The sequence below is a fragment of the Tauraco erythrolophus genome, chromosome 2 (genome assembly GCF_009769465.1).
Source record: "Tauraco erythrolophus isolate bTauEry1 chromosome 2, bTauEry1.pri, whole genome shotgun sequence".
Classification (NCBI taxonomy): domain Eukaryota; kingdom Metazoa; phylum Chordata; class Aves; order Musophagiformes; family Musophagidae; genus Tauraco; species Tauraco erythrolophus.
Genome location: NC_141466.1, coordinates 31,711,245 through 31,731,970, shown reverse-complemented (window position 1 = coordinate 31,731,970; position 20,726 = coordinate 31,711,245).

The following is a 20,726-nucleotide window of genomic DNA, read 5'->3' as shown; positions in this document are numbered from 1 at the left end:
GGATGGCATCTCTTCCCTCAAGTGAGTCCACAGCACCACACAACTTGGTGCCATCGGCAAATTTACTGAGGGTGCACTCAATGCCGTCATCCATGTCGCTGACAAAGATGTTGAACAGCACTGGACCCAGAACAGACCCCTGAGGGACACCGCTTGACACTGGTCTCCATGTAGACACTGAACCATTGACCACAACTCTTTGAGTGTGACCATCCAGCCAGTTCTTTATCCACTGAGTGGTCCATCTGCCAAATCCGTGTCTCTCCATTTTAGAGACAAGAATGTCATGTGGGACAGCATCAAACGCCTTGCACAAGTCCAGGAAAATGACATCCGTTGCTTTACCCATGTCAACCAGTGCTGTAGCTTTGTCGTAGAAGGCCACTAAATTAGTCAGGCATGACTTGCCCCTAGTGAAGCCATGTTGGCTGTCACCAACCACTTGTTTATTTTTCATGTGCCTTAGTACAGCTACCAGGAGAATCTGTTCCATGATACGAACCTCTGTGCGAAGACTTAAGGAAGAATTCTTTGTTTCAGTTTTTTTCCTTCTTAATCACTTTTCTTTCCTCCTTATCTCACTATTTCCTGGTCTGTGGCTCCTGCTCATTAATATTTCCCTGTTTCTTATCTCTCCTTCCTTTCCTTTGCAGCCTTCCTCTGCTCTACAGTGGCATCTAGTAACCTGTAGCAAGAAGCAAGGCTACCCGTGCTGTGTTGATACATACCACCTGAGCATCACTCTGCTCTTGATTTTAGGAATTCAGGTTGCAGGGTCTGTTCCATGGCATTGCTCTGCACAGCCTCTGCTGCTGTTTTATTGCAGTTTTACTACAAATCAGACTTTCAATGTGCGTCAAGATTCTTCCAAGTGAAAGACACTGCATAATACACCACGATGTCTTCCCATGTGTCACGATTTTTTAAGATCTCTTTTTAATAATCCTCTCTCTTTTCCTCTCCCATGGGGCTTCTATCAGTAGAAACCAAAGCCACAGCTAGTATGGTTCCCAGATGCAATAAGCAGTGTTGAAAACGCCGCCCTGCACACACACTCCACTCCTCCAGCCTCCTCCCCTCCTCCATATTTCACCCTCTTCCAGTTGCTTGCACTGCATTCTTAAAATACATTAGCATATAGATCAGCTCTCTGAAGTTTTTGTGGATTAATTTCCTGCATGACAAATTCTCACCCTCATTTCTATCTGGTGCAAGATCCCATGTCATTGGGGTACTCAAATCTTCTAAACCACTATGTCTCCTCTACTCATTTCCTACACCACATGACTGCAAATGGACACATTTCTATGAGGTGAGGCATAAAGAATTGTCTCCTTTCAACTTTATAGAAGACGCACGTTTTGTCAATTAAGAAATAAAACATAACTTTTGGGAAGAGGGAGGACAGAATTTCTATTCCTTTGTAAAGTGTTGTTTTGCACATAATGTGAAATGACTCAGCTTCTGGCTATTAATTTGAAAGGAGCACTAAGAAGCAGATCACGAAATCACACGTGCATGCCTGAACTACCTGCAATGAGCAGAGTGACCTTCCAGCGGATTTTACAATAAGAAATTGTTTCTCTCCAAAGCTTTGTACAACAACCTTTTCAGGGGAATAGAAAGTTCCACACAAATAACTTCCACTTTTGTGATACCACTAGAAATAATATCTCGGTCCTTTATAAGAGGAACAGCCTGACAAGCTGCTAGCATGCTGGGATAAGCCTCAACAAGCTCATTTCTCTGATAAATAAAAAATCAGGCTAACACCTCCAGGTTGACAGTTTTTAAATTGGAGAATTTGACCACTAAAATCAAGCCTATCAGCTAGAGCTTTATTTTTGTTCATACATATTCCAGTGCAATTCCTCATTCTTGTATTGCTAAGTCTGACTATGAGAAACAAAAAGAATCACTTTTCAAATTTAGAGTAACAAGAAAATGCTGTACCTCTTATTTTTGCAATTTCAGGAGAACATTTTTGTGTTATGGCGGGACAGTCATTCTGAAGCAGGCAGAAAGAAAAAATTAATCCAATTAGGTCATAGAAGTTAATCTACGATTGCAAAATTAGGCATGGTTGTCTTGGTCCAGTGCTTGCATATACACACAAGTCACAGATCATAATCCTTTAATTTTTCACTACAGCAGTTTTGCTCCTTGCTGAAGAGCAGGTTATCTGTGGGATTTAATTAATATCGGTAGGAGGCTGTACCCCTTCCTACCGTACACGCAGAGCCCATGTGCAGGAAGGGGACTGAGACCTGGGGCATTGTGGCTGGCAGAGGCTGTGCCTTGTCTTCCTCTGCGCACTGGGGACATGGCACCGCTGTCACCTGCCTTCCTCAGAGCCCGGTCTGCCCGCTGTCAAACTGCTGCTTCCACATTTGCCCAGGGGACTCAGGGCACCTCTGACCAAAATAAAAGTGGGGAGTGCGAAGGGCAGGACCACTGCTGCCCCGGGCTATGCACTAAGCAAGTGGCCGGAGCTGTGTCCCCCAACCCTGCTGCACCAGCACACGGATGATGGGGCAGGATTGGCATCCAGACAGGTGATAGATGGTGAACAAGCCACCTGCACCAGCATCGTGCCCCAGGCACCTCTCAGCAAGGTGCAGCCCCGAAGAAGCCGCTGTCCCTCTCTCTGCGGCGTGGCCCAGCACACCAAACCTGCTGGAGCTCCAGCATACTCCACTCAGACCTGCAGCTGGAACCCCCAGGAGAGCAGACCTGCCCGGACTCAGCACATGCCACTGCATCCCTGCTACTTCCATCCAGCCCACATGGCAAGTTACAGCCAGGCAGATGGCTGCAGGGCTGCTTCTCGCTCCTTGCGGGGTTGTGCACATGCATCGGTCCACGCAAAAGCTGAGGCCACAGCATCTTGGCCAGCGGTACCCCAGTTAACGCAGGAAGGACACAGTAGCTCATGTTACAGGGATGCTTTTGCTTTGCTGGGTTGACCTGCATGACAAATTCTCACCCTCATTTCTATCTGGCGCAAGATAGCTTTTTTGCTGCCAAACTGTCGTCCGTACTGCAGGGAGGCACGTATCCCTATGAGCAGCAGCGGACCGAGGCAGGTGGTAAACCAGCCACACCGGGGACAGTTTCTGAACCTCCCCATTCCCTAAAGCAGACTAACAAGTCCTGATTTTCCGCAGAGTAAAACACCGCCAAGCAGGAGATTTAAACCCACAGTAAAAGAGAGCATTACTATTCTCCACATCCACGGGTCCCGGCCAACAGAGGCATCGACAGCACCTACCTGTTACTGCAGCCAAACCTGCACACAGAGAACCAAGGCACACCAGTCAGTACTCACCACCAAGATGTTTTAAAGATTGTGTTGACAAAATCAACGGAGGGGATGATAACACCCATCACGTGGTGAGACATTAACTCCTTTAGAAGATACTCTACAGGCTGTTTCTTCAATATAGAAAAAAATCTCATCTCCAAAAGGAGTGCTAAAGGAGAATTGTTTTGAGAGGATAACATTTTAAGAAGTTCTGGAGCATGGTGATCTGCTTGTCATGTTAATTTTTTGTGTATTGAACACTCAAAAAATTTTGGGAGCCGGATCCAAAGTCACACAAGTCAGTGGTAGACTCAGTACTGTCTTCAACTGCCTTTGAATCAACCTCTTGATGCCCAAAATTTGGAGCTACTTTTGAAGGTTGCTTGAAAACTTGACTTATAATCTACCTTTCAGAGTTACAATAACCAACGATGTCTGAATGCTGATTATTTCAGATGAGAGATCTTGCCTTGATTCCATCTCTCTATTTCCTCCTTCTTCCACACATTCCCCCCTTATCTTGTTGAACTGATGTTTTACTGTGAGCTATTACCTTAGAGCCAGTGGGTCAGTTTGACTTCAGCTGCAGCACATAGGTTAGCATGCGCATTCCTCAACCAGCTAACCAAAAACCACAGCAAACACCAGCAGCAGGACGTGAAACACTAGCAAGAGGTAGAACATACTCCGAATGGGGGTTGATTTACCCTCCTGATTTGCTCCCTACAGATCCTCCCTGTATTTCTCAGCAATTCTGTATCTCTGCAAGGGCACTCTGCACTTCGTGGTACTCTGAGATCAACGCTTCTGTCAGGTATGACAGGGAAAAAGCTAAGCACGCTGAAGAAGTGACAGGTGAAATATATTATGCTTTTACATATATGTGTGCACCATTAGGGACAGAACTACCATCAGCAGCATAAAAACCACGGGCTGCTGTCTCTGAGCTAAAAGGCATAGGTTTCTAATAAGAAGTCTCGCCTCCTTGGCAGGCTGGCAGCTGGAGGCAGACGTAATTCCACACCCGCACACGGAGCCCTAGTGCGGGAGGCAGGGGTGGGCTGCCCAGCCCCGGCCCCAGCCCCGGCCCCGATATTAGGCTGTCACAGAGCAGACACTGTTGCTCTGCCACCCCCATGGCACTTGTCAGGGACGCTCTGCTCACCTTGAACACTGACACGGCTCGAGTCTGGGTTTAATTCATTGCTGTCGAGTATCGGCTTCCTCTGCATAGGCGTGTGATTGCAGCGTGGAGATGATACATTGCAGGGAAAACAGAAGTATGGAAGTGAACCTCCTGCCAAAACCTGTTCCTCATTCATCCAGGTGCAACAGACTTTGCCATGGGGCTGGGGACCCCAAGGACGCTGGATGCAGGGCTAAGCATGTTGCTCTCTCCTGTACTATAAGCTACGGAACTTTTACCCATATTGTGTTTGACTTTATTTTCCCCCTTGCATCTGACATCACGTACTTTTTATAACATCACTGAAGAGTTTGATTCAAAGAGGCAGGCAGAGAATGACCCCACCAAGAACCCCCTGCTGGGTTCAAAAGCTCTGCCATCAGCCCCAGGAGCACGTTGGTGTTGTTGATCTCACTGCCCTGCGCCAAGGCAGCGGGAAGGCAGCGGCTGCATGCCCGGCACCCACGGCTGAAAACTTCCATTTCTTAGGATGACCATGAGACAGTCACCTTCGGAAGCACTCCTGAACACTCAGCTTGCTTTGTAGTATGAACAAGTTGCCTGTATCAGAGCTGCCATACCCCGAGGGCAGTTTGGGCTGAAAAAGCAAAGTTACTGTTTATGAAGGTAACTATTAAGTTCTGTTTATTAGGAGGGTTTATTTCACAAATAGGCTTCCAGCATCATTTATTGGATGTACAATTTGCCAAAACGTTATCAAAACTGTATATGCTCAAGTGTAAAAATCAAGCAAATCCCTTCTAAAATGTTCATTGAAAGCAGCAGAAACCCAGTATTTTTGAAGGGCATTTTGAGCCAAGTAGAAGAAAAGAGCTGAGGGTGCTCCAGAGATAAATCTGTCCCTATAGGCCTTCACTTATGTTGATGAACTGCCTCTGTGCTCTAACCTTCCCAGTTACTTTACACTGAATACTTTCCAATGGTAGTTTTCTGGCTTTTCACCAACATAGTACTTGTGTTGGTTTCAATGCTCATCAGGTGCGTTAGGCACACAGTTCTTCAACTCAGTCTTTACATTCTTGGTAACTGATGATTTCATAATCTTTTTTACCTATCTACCATTTTACGTAAGGTGATTGATAAGCTACCATCTTAAGCAGCAACATTAATTAAAGAGCAAAAATCAAAAATCCAAAGCTATAAGACCTCTCATTGGCTCTAAAGAAGCTTTGCCACTTACCTTTTTAATAATTCCTCCCAAAGTAATTGCTACATTATGCCTTAGATGGAGCTCATTCTCTTGTTAGAACAGGAAATGTAGTACTTGGCTTTGTGGGGTAAAGAAATTTCAATGATCCAAAGATTTTTGGTGCCAAATTCATGAACATTTTGCTGTCTAAAGACAAAAGTGGAAGTTCTGATTATTCTGCATAATCCTCTGCTTAAAAAGGACAGAACATAGAGCTCGGTTGCTCTTTGCCAGCAGATGCAAAACAAATTGAAATCCCAAATGGTCAAAGCTCCATCATATCCCCATCCTAATGAGGCTGAAATTGGGAGCACAATAGGGATATCAGGGAGTGTCTGGAATGCAGATAGATAGGACAGGATATGGCTGCAGATGAAGACACACAAATTTAGATGTATACTGAGAAATTCCTACGTGTGTGCTGGGTTTGTTTGCTCCCGTTACAGCCAAGAGAGATCTGTCCAAGGCAGCCCTTGGAGTCAGGAGTTGTGATTCATTTCATCCTGGAAGAGACACCTGCACTCAGGCACGACACAGGCCCCACAGATCTGTACCTTTGTGTCGTGGTTTAGGCCGATCTGGCAACTAAACTCCACACAGCCGCTCTCTCACTCCTTCCCCAGTGAAGTGGAGAGGAGAAAAAATATAATAAAAGGACTGAGGGTCGAGACAAGAACAGAGAATGAGCACCCACCAACCATGGTCCCGGGTAAAACAGATTCAGCTTGGGTATAAAGCAATTCATTTTATTAGCAGTTACTTAAAAAAAGGGTAAAGAGAAACAAACCAAGAAGTTACTTGAGAGGATAAAAAGAAACAAAGCCAGATCTTAAAAACAACACCTCCCCACCCCCCTTTCCTTTTCTTCCCGGCTCTACCTCCCCACCAGTGGCGCAGGGGGACAGGGAATGGGGGAGTGCAGGTCAGTTCATCCCATGTTGTTACTGCCGCTCCTTTCTTAAAGAAAGAGGAGTCCTTACACCATTTTGCCTTGCTCCAGTGGATCCCCTACTCACAAGGAAAATACACAGACTTCTCCAGCGTGAGTCCTACCCGCAGGATGCAATCCTTCCCCATTGGATTGCTCCAGTGCGGGCTTTTACCACAGTCACGGATTCTTAGGGAGTTGTTGCCACTTGCTCTGGCGTGGGTTGTCACATGGACTCTAGATGCGTCTCTACCTTGTTGTGCGTCCCATGCTCCATGACCTCTCTCAGGCTCAGGCATCTCTTCTCTAATGTGGGCTTCTCCATGGGCTGCGAGTCGGTCTCTGCTCCACCGAGTCTGTCCTGGCTGCAAGGGGGCCGCCTGCCGTCTTGCCACTGGTTGCAGGGGAAACTCAGCTCCAGCACACCTCATCCCGTTCCATCTCACTGACCCTGGTGTCTGTGTGGCCGTTTCTCTCAGATCTCAGTCCTCTCTGGGTGAACTCGGCCCAGCGGGCACCCCAGGAGCGGGGTGCTCCCCGAGTTCCCCAGGCGGCTCCGCCGCCGCCATCCTCAGTGGGTTGTGCTGGCCCGGTGCGGGCAGCGCCCAGCTGGGAGCTGGGGAGCCGGGGCAGTGCCCTCCTCCTTTCTCTCCTCACTCCCGGTCAAAACACCTTTTCCGGTTCCTTTGTCCCGACTTAAATAGGGCAATTTGCAGAGGCGCCGATTGGCTCAACCCCGAGGAGGATGGGGGTCCAATCTGATGGCCAGAACCGAATCTGACCAGGTTCCAAAACCAGGGAAGTCACAGGGAGCAAATCCCCTCTCCTGCCACCAGAACCCCTTTACATCAACCTTGACACTGTTGCAAAGCAACAGCAGGACACTGTAGGGCACCTCTGGTATCACTAGATACCTACCTGTGGGCAACTGAATTAAGCCCTAGATTCTCACTGGCTCCAGTGGGAGCTTGGACTCCTGCCTTGTCTGTAGACAACTGCACGTACACTTGAATGCTGAAACACAGTGGTCCAAGAGTGAGTTTTGTAGTTTGACCTTTTTAAAATAAAGTCTTCAAGAAACATGCTCTGTGTGAACAGCTCATCTTCTAGAGAATGATAGCTTTCTTCTTTTTCCCACTAAGCACTTGCTTTGGTCGTTCTTTGAGTCACATAGAAGTATTTTCTACTTCACTTTTTCAAAATAGTCACGTGTAGATCAACAGGGTACTGGAAACAGCAAGGCTACCCAAGGAAATAAAGGTGAGAATATATGTTCAGTTGAAAGAAATTGCCACCTTTTTGTAGTGAATACATGAGTACATGAGCACACAGGGGAAAGAGGTGCAAACAAAGCCAGTCTTATGGGTCACCTAATTCCAAGCAAAAGACATGGAAACCTGGAGATAAGAGCTTCTGTCCAAAAGAAAAAAAAAAAAAAAAGAAAGGCTTAAAAGTAATTCTTGCAGCCAAGGCAGTACAGCTTCACTGCTCATGTGCTACACAGGGCACTGTGTCTGAGGGTATTTTTTTTTACTGATGGTATATCTGTGTTGTTGAAATATTTGCTAATGGACTGTATAAAAATATCCTTGGTCTATAGGCAGAGAAAGGAAATGCAAACATGGTGGAAGCTCTTTGCCTTGGCAATAGCCGTCAACCCATGTGTGTCCTGCAGCCTCATGCAGCTGCTCTCCAGGACAGCCTGGTTTGCACAGCTGTGCAAGAGAGGGACAAGCACTTAGAGGAGCAGCATTATTAGGGGATCAGTCTCCAGGACCATGGCTTCACTGCTCAGTCAGGTTGTCATGACCACATCGACACTGCTGGACAGATGGCACAATATCAGTCACAACAGCTACACCACAGGTATTTTTAACACTCCAGCTAGGTTCCCATTCTCACCTCATCTCCAGCTGGAGGCTCCTGCCCACCCACAGGCTCCTGATCTTGCTGTGTCAGCCTCCCTCACCCACTCAATAAGGGAGAGAAAATAAGGGAGAGAAAAGCAGCAAGAGATCTTTGTACACTCTGGGCACATGGGGCCATGCCACAATGCTCTCTGACATTTCTATTGCAGATATCCCAGGGGTGATATTAGGGTATTAGGGTATCTTAGGAGCTGGAGCCCCAGCACCAATATCAGCAACAGCTAGTCTTTCACACACCAAAAGCATGGCCCATTGCCAGGAGCTGTTGCCATGAGTTGTAGACCCATTGGGTCTTGGCTGTTATGGACATGTCACAAGCACCCTGTTGGGACTACCCTGTACTCCTGATCTGGGAGAGTGCTAGGCCACTAATTTGAGGATGTAGATCTTCATGGTCCTGGGCTCAGATCAGCCACCAGCTTTGTCATGGCAGCTCATCAATGTCTAGCCCTCAATTTCCATACAGATATGGGTAATTGCCCTTTTCTCAAATCTGCTCACATACGTTTCCTGTCCCCCCTGCTCAATATTAGGAGCTAACCACCAATAAGTTCACGGTGGCTATCCTTATCATGGAGGCCTACAAGCCATACTGTCATCTGCTGCCTCTCCAGCTCATTTCCCGCTGTCCCTGACCAGGCTTCGGCATCCTCTCCCATGTGAGCAGTATGCCCGACTATTTTGGAGCCGCTGACTGGGTACCTGTATCCCACCCAGTATCCCTCAAAGTGAAGCAGTGGTTATTGCAATCACAGGAGGAGCAACTTCTTTTGTACACTGAGGCCCCATCAGCCACTGCCACAACTCACACACATGAACATCATTTGAAGATCCCCTGCTGGCATGCTCTGGAGCCCTGTTTTTTCTCAAAGACATGTACCTATACTGACACCTAGGGTGTAACAGTGACGACACTTGCCCGTTTTACCACCATTTTTATCACCATTCTATCATCGCAGCAATTACAGTGGTCACTGGGAGACTGACTATGTTGTCGTTTCCCACCTGATGCTGTCAAGCACAGAATTTGGTGGCCAAAGGCCAGGTGGTATTAGCTACAACACCAGCCAGAGCTGAGGAGGCTGCCTATACCACTGTGACCAGATGGTGCATTTCACACACTGTGGGAAAATGGTGGGAAGTACATCCTGAGTGGGTGAAAGCAGACTGGGCACTGTGAAGGGCCCTTGTCCAGCCACCTGACCACCTTGGATGCAGCTTTGGTCCTCACAGTCCTGGAAGGGACAGATATTATGTCACCTGAGGCTATGTTCAAAAGCCCAGGGAGAGAGGGAGAGCCAGGGAGCAGGCAAGGAAGCGGCACCATGCACAGGGCAGCATCAGGAAGATGCTGTAACTCATACAGATCTGTCTTACACCACTCAGGTACTACCTGAATTGAGAATAACTGATGCTCTAAAAACAAACCAAATCAAAAACCCCAGCACAGTTCTTTAGAAACTGTATGACTCAGTTTGCTGTATCAGAAGCAGCAAGCGTTACACTCAGACCTTTTAAAATCAGCTTCCTAAACAGATTCCCCAATCCCTCACTTCATTTTAGGAAATTAGCCCCTATTAAAAATTAAGCATTAAACTCATAGCTGCTAGGCTTACTGTTTGCACTCGCAGTGGTCTAACAGCGTGACAAATACATTGCTGTGGTGTTGATGCCAACCGACTTGTCCATAGTAGGTAATCCATCTCAGAAAGCCAGAAGATCACAAGAGTGGAAGAGCCTCATCCATCCCCCAGCCTCAAGGCAGAGACACCTACAGCCATGTCACTGCTGACAAGTGTTTGTTCAATCTGTTCTTCAAGTCCTCCAGTGATGGAGATGCCTCATCTTCCTCAGACAGCCTATTTCCCTGCTTCATTTCCTTCAGCAACAAAAAGCTTTATTCACTATCTAACCGGAATCTCCCTTGCTGCAGTTGGAGCGTGTTGCTTTTCATTCCATCCGCCACAGACAAGGAGAAAAAAAAAATGCATTATTCTTTGCAGCAGCCTCTGAACACCTATCACCTGAGATATCTTCCTTCCTATTCTTCTTATGTCTTGCCCATAAACAGATTGCAGCTATTCGGACATAATAGTTGGAAAAGTCTCCCTCAAAATGTCACATATTTGTAAGGCTTCCAATCTGAAGACTGCTGCTTTGCTGCAATTGCTCACAGACCCCCTGATACCTCTTCTGCCCAGTTCTGTCACGGAAGAAGACACTAATACTTACACTCCAGCTTCTGCTGAGGATGTCTGCTGAGAGCAAATTTCAAATTTGCTTAGTATTAATATTTACTGAGTAAACCTTGTCTGCACAAAAACTTACAGAAAGCAAGCCAAAAAGCCTGGCTATAGACAGATATTTGGTGTTCAGTGCAAGAAACCACGCACTGCAAAAGGTGGTATTTAACATCAGTCTTTACCATCACCTTCTACCTGCACCCTTGGCCAGAGTCTGCCTCCTGGACTTCTCAGTGCTCTGTGTCTCCTGACCCATCAGCCTCCCTGAGGGACCATCAGCCAACTCTTCTTCCTCAGTGTCCTCCTCTTTGCCTCAAGCCCCAGCAGTGCCACCATTATAATGCCATATAATAATGCCACCATTATACCATCATGATGTATAATGGTGGGAGCACTTTGAGGTTCCTCTCACCAGTTAGTGACTGGTGTTCTAGGAAACACTCAAGTAGGTTTTGTTTCACCTGATGAATGATGCACCTGCCATCTAGAAATGAGGGACCAGAGCTACTCACGCAGTCTTCCTCACTACAGAACAAGGAGACAAATGACCTCTGTATCCACCCGTGAGGGATATATCTCTGTCCACTGGTTATAGACATAGCCCTAGTACCTAGGCATTTAACAAATTCCACTCCTAGTGAAGAGAAATAGTTTCCATCATCGATGCCAAAGCCATTGAATTCCACATGGTTTCCAATGAAACTTGAACAAGGAGCAGAGTCTGAACAAAATATGACTACCTCATACTTCATAATGATGAGGTCAAGGTCAGTATCAAAGCCTCACTGCACAGACAAATACCTTTAAGATGCTTGTTTTTCTGCAGATCTCAGGAGCCCAAGACCCACAAGCCGTAAGTGAAAAGAAGGACCATCAACTTGCCATCGAGTCAACAGAAGTAGAAAACAAGAAACCAGCCTATATTCAATATGCAATTCAGAATGACAAATTTTCTTTTTATTCCTCTTCAGTTGAGTGCCTATTATAAGAAGTACTTACAAGTATGAAATGTCCCATACAGCATACATTTAGCTATCAGAATACTCTTCAGCTACTCTTACCTCAGGAGAGAAGTATTCCAGGAAGCACACCACCTAAACAAGCATGTGTTCACCAGAAAATGAAATTACCTTTAGCAGCAAGAGAAATGTCTTATGCATATCTCTGAGCTCCAGGGTTTACAGCCAATAGCTTTTCACATGCCTCACATATAGGCATGAAAAAGTTGCTTTTCAGTGAAGTGCGTAAACCCTGTACATAAAACAACCATTTATCCTCAGGTGGCATTCTCAAATATCCCTGGCAGGCATTGACTAGGGAAGGAGCGTACAAATGATTCCCTGCTCAGCTAGGAGATGGGATGGCAATCCAGGCATCTAGCAGGTCTAGGACCAACTTCTACAATAGTGCCAGCCCTTCTCACTCGAGTCTGTCTCCCTCCTTGCTCCACATACACTGGGTAGCAGAGCCAGTCTGAGGTAAGAGAGAACATATCCACACATCTAGAACTGGATGGGATGTCTGTGCCTGTACGCTGATGTTATCCCCCAAATGCTGTGTCATACCGTCTCTTATACAAACAGACCACATGTCACCTTAGACTAGCTTCCCTAGTTCTTTATCCACCTCAGAACAGGAGTTTTTTCCAAAACCTCACTTATTTGACAGTGTGAGCTGGTGGGAGCTTGAAGCTCAGTGCTCCTCAACCCATGAAGCCCATCCTCAGCAGCCATCTGGTGGCATTATGGATCTGGATTTACCTCTATATTATGAATTTATGATTTATCAAAATGTTGATGAATTGATAAATAAGGCAGTTTGCTATTCAATTTTTAGTTCTTCCAGGGGCTCCAAGTACAGCAGTGTTTGCTTAAACATAGCTCGGGCTATCACCGCTGCAGAGGGCATGCGTCCACATAATGCCACTGGGAAAGCTGGGGGACTGAGCTTTCTGTGACATGCCCTTCTTCTTTAAAGAAACTTACGACTATTCCTCCAAATCAACTCCCAGAAGTTGGTAACCAGACTTGTGAAGACACCCATTCTTCCAAAGCATCTGAGCCTTACCATTATACTGGGCAGAAACTTCTTCCTTTCTGTCCAGGTACAAACTGAGGCAACTCCAAGGACTGCTGCATGATGCCAGTGTATCATGACTTCCATTGCATTGTGTTGATACACCCCAGGGACCTCTGTCCCAAGGGACAGTGAGATTCGGTCATATATATACTTGACAATAGAAAGACCTGGGTTTGTCTCTCCCCATCTCTGGACCACAGAAGTGACACAGGGAGAAAATTCAGGTCCATTTACTAGCAATCCAGAGGAAAGTTCCAGTTTCGTCACTTTTCTGAGCTTTTCGGCAAAGGTGCAAATGAAATCACAGCACACAAGGCAGCAAAGAGTGACAACCTTCAGGTTCCCTTTCTTTGCAGTACTGCAAGAATTTATCCCCACACATGCCTGACATAAGGTTTGTCTTGTTGTGATCAACACTTAAATTAGCACAGGCTTCAAAATATTCTGAGTCTACCCTGACCGACTATGATTTCTGTGTAAATAGTAATATCCTGTTTCTCCTTGCTTCTGTGCTCGCTCCACCCTACCATCCTACTTCATGGACCAGCAGTAAATCCACTCTCCATCCCCAGCCTATTGAGCTTTCTGAACATAGACATTGACCATGTTCAGAGTCTCAGACCATTTCGAAAAAGTAATTCTTTTTGGCTATGAATCACATGAAAAGATAAGCTCTAGTTTCCTTTCATGATCCCGGGGCAGGGAATGCCTTTATTTGCCTATACATGCAGTACCCACTGCATTTGGTTATTACTGGCAGCACATTCTACTGTAACAGCTAGCAATGGCACAGAGTTAGTAAGGCATGTCAAGATTTCGTAAGTTGTCCTAAACATGCTATTTAATTAAAACATCCTGTGCATACCTCAGTGTATATTTTAGCTGAACTCTATGATAATAACAGTATTTCCATTGAAATACATAAATATGGGCATGCCCATCCTTCTCACTCGAACTTATAATTTGGACATAGAGTTTGAACTTCTCTTTGCCTTTTAACTCTGCCATAACGTACAAGTGTGATAATCAAAATGTCAGCCTAGAGAAACCAGCCTCCCCTCACCTTCTAAACCTCTTACCAGAGTTCACTCACTGATTTTGGGCAGTGAGTTCAGCTGGCACAGCTGTAGCTCCTACATCTGTTCTCCACCTCTCTTCCCCAGGCTACCATTCCTGATGCAAGGATCGCTTAAAAGGACAAATATCTCCCCTTGAGCAGTTGCAGTTCACAGTTCAGTGATTTAATAATGTATGTAACATAGCACTAATGCAACTACATACATTCTCCTCTGCTTCCTACACGATAGCACAGTGCAGTGGCAGCTGCAAACAGTGGGAATTTAAAAGGACACTAAAGACAGACTAGAATGACCATGTTTCTTGAAGTCCATTTTCAAATACTTAATTCACCCCTTGGAGGAAAAAAAAAAAAGGAATCTATTTCAAGAGATTTTCAATACAAATCAGATGTATGGCCCTCAGCCACTTGTGCTTTGGGCATCTTGAAACAGCAGTCTTCCCAATTAATCTCAGTGTTATTTGTCAGGTCTTAACAGTTGCTTGAAGAGTTTCCATGATACAAATGGTAGAAACACTGTGAAAGTGTGTTTGCAGAACTGGCAGTGTCCCCAGAAAATCCAGGTCCGGGCTTCATTTGTGGCTGCAGAAGCAACAGGAAAACAGATCACTTCATGGTCCTGTTGGAGCAAGTCCAGAGGAGGGCCACAAAGATGATCCGAGGGCTGGAGCACCTCTCCTGTGAAGAAAGGCTGAGAGAGTTGGGGCTGTTCAGCCTGGAGAAGAGAAGGCTCCAGCGTGATCTCACAGCAGCCTTCCAGTACCTAAAGGGAGCCAACAAGAAAGCTGAAGAAGAGCTTTTGACAGGGGCATGTAGTGATAGGACAAGGGGTAATGGCTTTAAACTGAAAGAGGGTAGATTTAGATTAGATAGAAGGAAGAAATTCTTGACTCAGAGGGTGGTGAGGCACTGGAACACGTTGCCCAGAGAAGCTGTGGATACCCTATCCCTGGAAGCGTTCAAGGCCAGGTTGGATGAGGCTTTGAGAAACCTGAAGTAGTGGGAGCTGTCCCTGCCCGTGGCAGGGGCATTGAGACTAGATGATCTTTAAGGTCCCTTCCAACCCAAACCATTCTATGATTCTATGATTCCATACTCTGTGCATCTTGTGACAAGAGGCTTCTATTCTGTTGCTGCAATGCTTTTATACAGATAATTATTTTTAAGTACGTGCTCTGCATTAGACTTCCTAAGTATTGTGCTTTCAGTTGCCTTTGTTTTTATTTCATTTCCTTGGTTTTGGAACATTTGCCCAATTTATCAAAGTCTCCTCCTAGGTATATAAAACCACTGACCACTTAATGTCATCCACAAACTTTGCAAATATCCCATCTAGTTTATCATCTAAGTCATCAGCAAAAACAATGATTAGAGCTGCCCTCAGGTCTTGTCCCACAGAACTGCCTTTGCAAAGTCCTCCTTATTTGACAGTCAATCCTTGAAAATTATTTATGAGCACAGTTTTTCAGCTGGTTTTGCACTCATGTAGGAAGGAAAATTTTCTCTAGACCCAGACGTGATTTGAAAATAATATATCCAGTAGCTGTACCAGAAGTTTGACTTAAATGCAAAGTAAACGACATTTCTCACTTCCCATCCTAGAATAGACCATTATCCTGTCAAAGAATGAAACTAGTTTTCTTTGACATAATTTATTTTCAACAAATCTATGCTAACTTTCTTGTTATTTAAGGAGGTGTATACAGATTGATTGCTTAAGTGTGTCCTACACCTTCCCAGGTGTCAGAGTTAGTCTGTCTGGGCATGTAGAAGGTTTTTCTTTTTTGGGAATGATATTATTCGAGCCCTATTGGCACTTTTCTAAACGCAGGCACATTAAGCCTCCCCACACTTCTTTAATTCGCTGTGATAGTTGTTAATTACACAGAGGTGGCTTTGACTAATTCTTTCCATACTTGTTTAATCAGATGTGGTCAGCCTGAAGACGTCAAGCTTGCATGTTCTTTAACCTGTTCTTTGACTTATTTTTAGTTATTCTTTAATCACTCCTTCCCCTGTGTGGCCTTGTGGAGAGCAAAGGAGAAAGAGGAAAAGAAGTGGGGCTGTCCTCCCCTCCTGAACCTGTAGCTCCTCGTGTTTGATTAGTTTTGATGGCATCTGCTGGCAGACATGGGATATGCCGCTGCAAGGTAGTGAGAAACCAGCTGATAGGGACTGTCAACAGGAATATTTGCACCCCCAGTGACAGAAAACAAAGTGAGGAAGAACTGTAAGGATAGGTCCTGGTGAAAATGGGGATGTTTTGTGAGGAAATTATCTCCACCCAGCGTCCAAGCTCGTTCCTGTGCTCCTGGAAACGAGAGTTTAACTACACTATGCGTAAATAGAGAGGAATACATCAAACAGAGCAACACTACCCAGATTCATAAACACTAGGCGATGCTCCAGGCAGAAGCCCTGCCACAAGGCAGAAAACACGTTTGTGCAGCACTAGGATGGCACGGGTCTCAATGTGGCTGCACAACGTATCCGTCAGCTTCTTCAGACTTGAAAGCCACAGCCTTTGACTGACGGAACGCGGGTGTACCCACACGAACTGAGGCTGGCTCTGCTGGGACCAGCAATCTGTGCTGCCTGCTGGTATCATCAGTATCCTGAGCACCAGCAAGACACGTGGCAATGACTGCAGGGTACTGTGCAGGCAGGCAAAAACACCCACCCAAGCAATACCTGTGCCTCTCTGTTGTCAGGATTAACTCAGTGTAGAAGTCTCATTCTCTCTCTGTTTCTTCAGTCAGCTTCCTCTATCCCTCTACCAGGAATTCATTGCTAATCCTGAAAATGAAGGGATATGTGTGAAGCCCCTGGGCAGCCTGAAGAGGACAGTCAGCAGCAGGGAGCAGAGGCAGACGCTAGAAGGACCAGACAGCCTGGACCGCAGGCAGCCCCGCCTGCCTCTGCCTTCCTCTTTCCGCTTGGGTGCCTTCCTCCAAGATGTGGGACAACAAGGAAGGCAGGGGAGCTTGAAAATATGGTACTGCTAAAGGCTGTAAAACTATCAGGCAAATAAACTTACGATCTATTGCTGCTAAAGATTTCATTACTTTTACGCTAGACTCTTAATTTTTGAGGCTTGATCTGTGCTTATCTTTCAGCACTTGGAGAACTGCTACGAATCCTGGTTTCTAAGAGCATTTTGTTCCTTGAAACATGAGGCAGATAAAAGAGAGCTGTGATTTGCCTCATCAAGAGACACTTACGCGGGATCTTCATGAAAAAGGCATTGGGAATATGTCTGTCAAAGAAAAAGGTAAAGAAAAGTAACACCAACAGAACTGAGTGATATCTCTTTCCTGGGATTAGAGTTCAGAGACAGGCAGACTTGGAGCATTAATCCCCAAAAGTATGCCATTGTTGTTGCAATAGCTTCCCTGAAAATTACCCATAGGGAAGTCAGTGGCATTGCTGATCCCTCAGTCTCCATCCCACAGCAGTCCTACCAAACATGCGAATTGTTTAAACACTCAGGATAAAACAAAATCAGGATTAGGTACCATTTTGTGCCTCACCACAAAAGCTAAGGACTGAACAGCCGTTAATGCCAAACATAACTGTCCCAGTTTTAGCTGGGACAGAGTTTTTTTTAACAGCCAGAAGAGCTCCCTGTTTTGGTTTCACTCAGAGGCTCACTCCGAGAAGAATGTTGATAGCAAGCTGATGTTTGTGGTTGGAAGTGAAACTCCAAGGACTTTTCAGTGTGCGGAGTACAGAAACACGGCAGGATAAGGGGGGGAGCATAGCTGGGACAAGGGGGACACGATTCCCCTTGTCATTTGTGTGGAACTTAAGACTGAGGGCCAAACTGGCCAATTAGTATTCCATATCATGCAGCGTCATGCCCAGTATAAAAGCGAGGGTCAGCCGGGAAGAAGGGCTTTTGCGCTTTTGCTCTTTTTGCACTTTTGCTCTTTTGCGCTTGCTGCGCTGTTGCTCTGCTGGTTTTTTTTTCTTTCTCTCTCTCTCTCTTTCTCTCCCTCTCTGCCCCTCTCTATTTCGGGGCCTCGCGTTCGTCCGGGATTTGCAGTTTTCGGGACGAGACGGGCTTCGCATACGAGGGGTGGTGAGCACCTACATTGTATTAAATCATCTGTATTAAATCACTCTTATCTCAACCCACGGGTTTCCCGTTTATCCTTTAATTCTCTCCCTCATTCCTGGGGGTGGGGGAGGGGGAGTGACCGGCTGTGTGTGGGGCGGTTCAACATAACCCACGACAATAACCATAAACACCATCTGGGATTCAGGATTTATTTGAATACTGTGTTCTGCCCAGGGCTTGTACACAAAAGGTGCAGACCATCAGCCATCTAACAGCACAAGTCCTTGCTCTCCACTCCTCAAGCCATCTGGCACGGTCCTTCCTTCTCCAAACTTTTCCTCCAAAACTGGGGTCATACTGGAATAATCCCCGATGCTCACTCTTGAATCAGATCTGGGATTTGTGCCAGATGACACAAACCAACACAGTGTGATGGAGCATGCAAACAGGTCACTAGAATAAATGACCAGGTCTGATAGCAGCCAGAGAGAAGGGAACCGTGAGGTGGAGACAGCATGAATATCTGTTCATTTCTGTACTCCAAACTATTGCAAGGCAATTGGTGAGGAAGAGTCCACATAGGAGCCTGAGGCTTCAGGAAAAGGGCTGACCCTTGTTGTCAAACTGGTGGTCTAGCACTGCGCAACATGAGGTCCCCAGCTCAGGGTGCATGTGGGGAATCTTGCTGGAGGGCAAGAAATCATAGTTTGCCATGCATCTCACTGAAAAGCTGAGGTGACTGGGCAGAAAATATTTTAAATTGGAAAATTTGCCCCAAATGATGAGTTATAAAAGATTGAAAATCAAAGTTTTGCAGAGCTATAAAAAAGAAGATGCTCTTCTTTGTAAGAAGAAATAAGGAAATGATCTTTTTTTAAAAAAAATGTTTCTTTCTGGTTTCTGGCCATTTACCTCTTTTCTCATTCTATATTGCCATCATTAAACGGCAAGGATGGGGAAAAGCAGAAACTGAGTGAGGAGAGAAAACAGCGAAAAGCTGACTTTTTAAATTGTGGTTTAAGAACTGAGCAATTAACTATCTGAAGAACTGCACTTACTCTGTATGTTTGTTGTTCATTGTTTGGAGGTTTTTTATCAAAAACAGAGTTTTCAAAAAACAGTGTGTATTTTTAACTTCCAAACAAACCTGTTGTTTATTGGACAGGATGAATTGACAGAGTTTGTTGTTACCCGCAGTCTGTGTGTTTGTAATTGCCTAGAATCAAATTCTTACTGAATCCATACCATAGGAAAGTCAGAAAGAACTTTTACTTAAGTAACCATGTACTCTCAATAAGGCATATTTTGCAATCTCTGTGTGCCAAGTTTCTGAAATACCTAGTTATTCCAAAGCCCTGCATGGAAATGGTTAATGAATCAGTCTCCCTGCACATGAGCTCGCATTTTAGATCTCTTGAGCAAGCAAATCCCAAGAGAAAATTCTGCCTAAAAAAATCGTGATGAAGATTTAAAAAGTCAGCCCTTGCAGTCGTTTAAAGCTTAAAGCTTGAACTTTAAGGCTAGACAAATTCAAATTATAAATAGGGTGTATTTCTGTCTCACATTTTAAAGAACTGTGAAACACCAGATGGCTTTTCTGTTGCTGTGACTTGCCATATAAAATATATTTTCGTGGTTTCTGATTTCACTACAAATAGGGCACAAGAAGGATTGGCTGTTAATGCAAAAATAATTTTAAGTGTGAACTTGCCGTGGCTGGAGGTGGTTTAGCAGCAGGTTGGGAGATGCCCTGCCTTTCTACCACTGGATGGCATTCAAGGGCCATAAATACACCGGGAACTGCAGCAAAAGAAAATGCCTCGGAAAATTAAAACACAAAGCCTCCAAAGCCTTTGGATTATTGGTAATGCTTCTGTAATATATTCACGTTTTCGAAGTTCCAAGGAAATAAATCTGGAAAAATGAAAAAAAAACCCAAACAGTTTCTGAGGGGAAAGGAGCTTTCCTTTGAGACATAACTGAATATGACATGGGACAGGAGATCTGAAAGCAGTATTTCAATTAGGGGAATCCAACAGCCATATCTAGGCGTCTCAGTCTACATCAACATTAATACGGTTTGGCAGGAGACAATTGGATGGGACTTTAGTTTTTCCTTCCAGATATGGATCCAATAAGGAGAGAAAAAGTGAGATGTATTAATTTGACCTTCGGTCTACACAAACACAACACACCAGTTGTGCAACACTTGCACACACAAAAAGTTCTTTAAAGCATTTCTGCCTTTGTCTTCCTTCTTTAAAGCTCAGATCTGTCCCAGCATCATTAAAAGCCACCCAATCTCACAGCTGAGCTGGCTGTGAGCAGGAGGTCAGGCTGGAGACCTCCTGGGGCCCCTTCCCACCCGGACCGCCCTGTGCTTCCACGGCCTCATTAAAAATAAAGACAGAATGACCTTTTTTTATAGATAAGAAGAGCATTCTACAGCAGTAACAGTATTTGTGAGGGTGTAGCCGTAAGGGTCTGGGAGCACTAGTAGGGTCAGGTTTGCAGAGAGACAACTGCTTTTTACATGCCAGCTGACATACCCTGGAAAGAAGGGTGAGCTCTGGAACAGATGAGCATCTCTTCAGGTCTGAAAGAGCACAGCAAGCTTCAGGCTGGAAGTATCTGCTGAGTTTTACCAATTAAAGGACTGTAAAGAAAAGGATAGTTTGCACCTCTGTGGTACAAAGAAAGATTCAGAAGA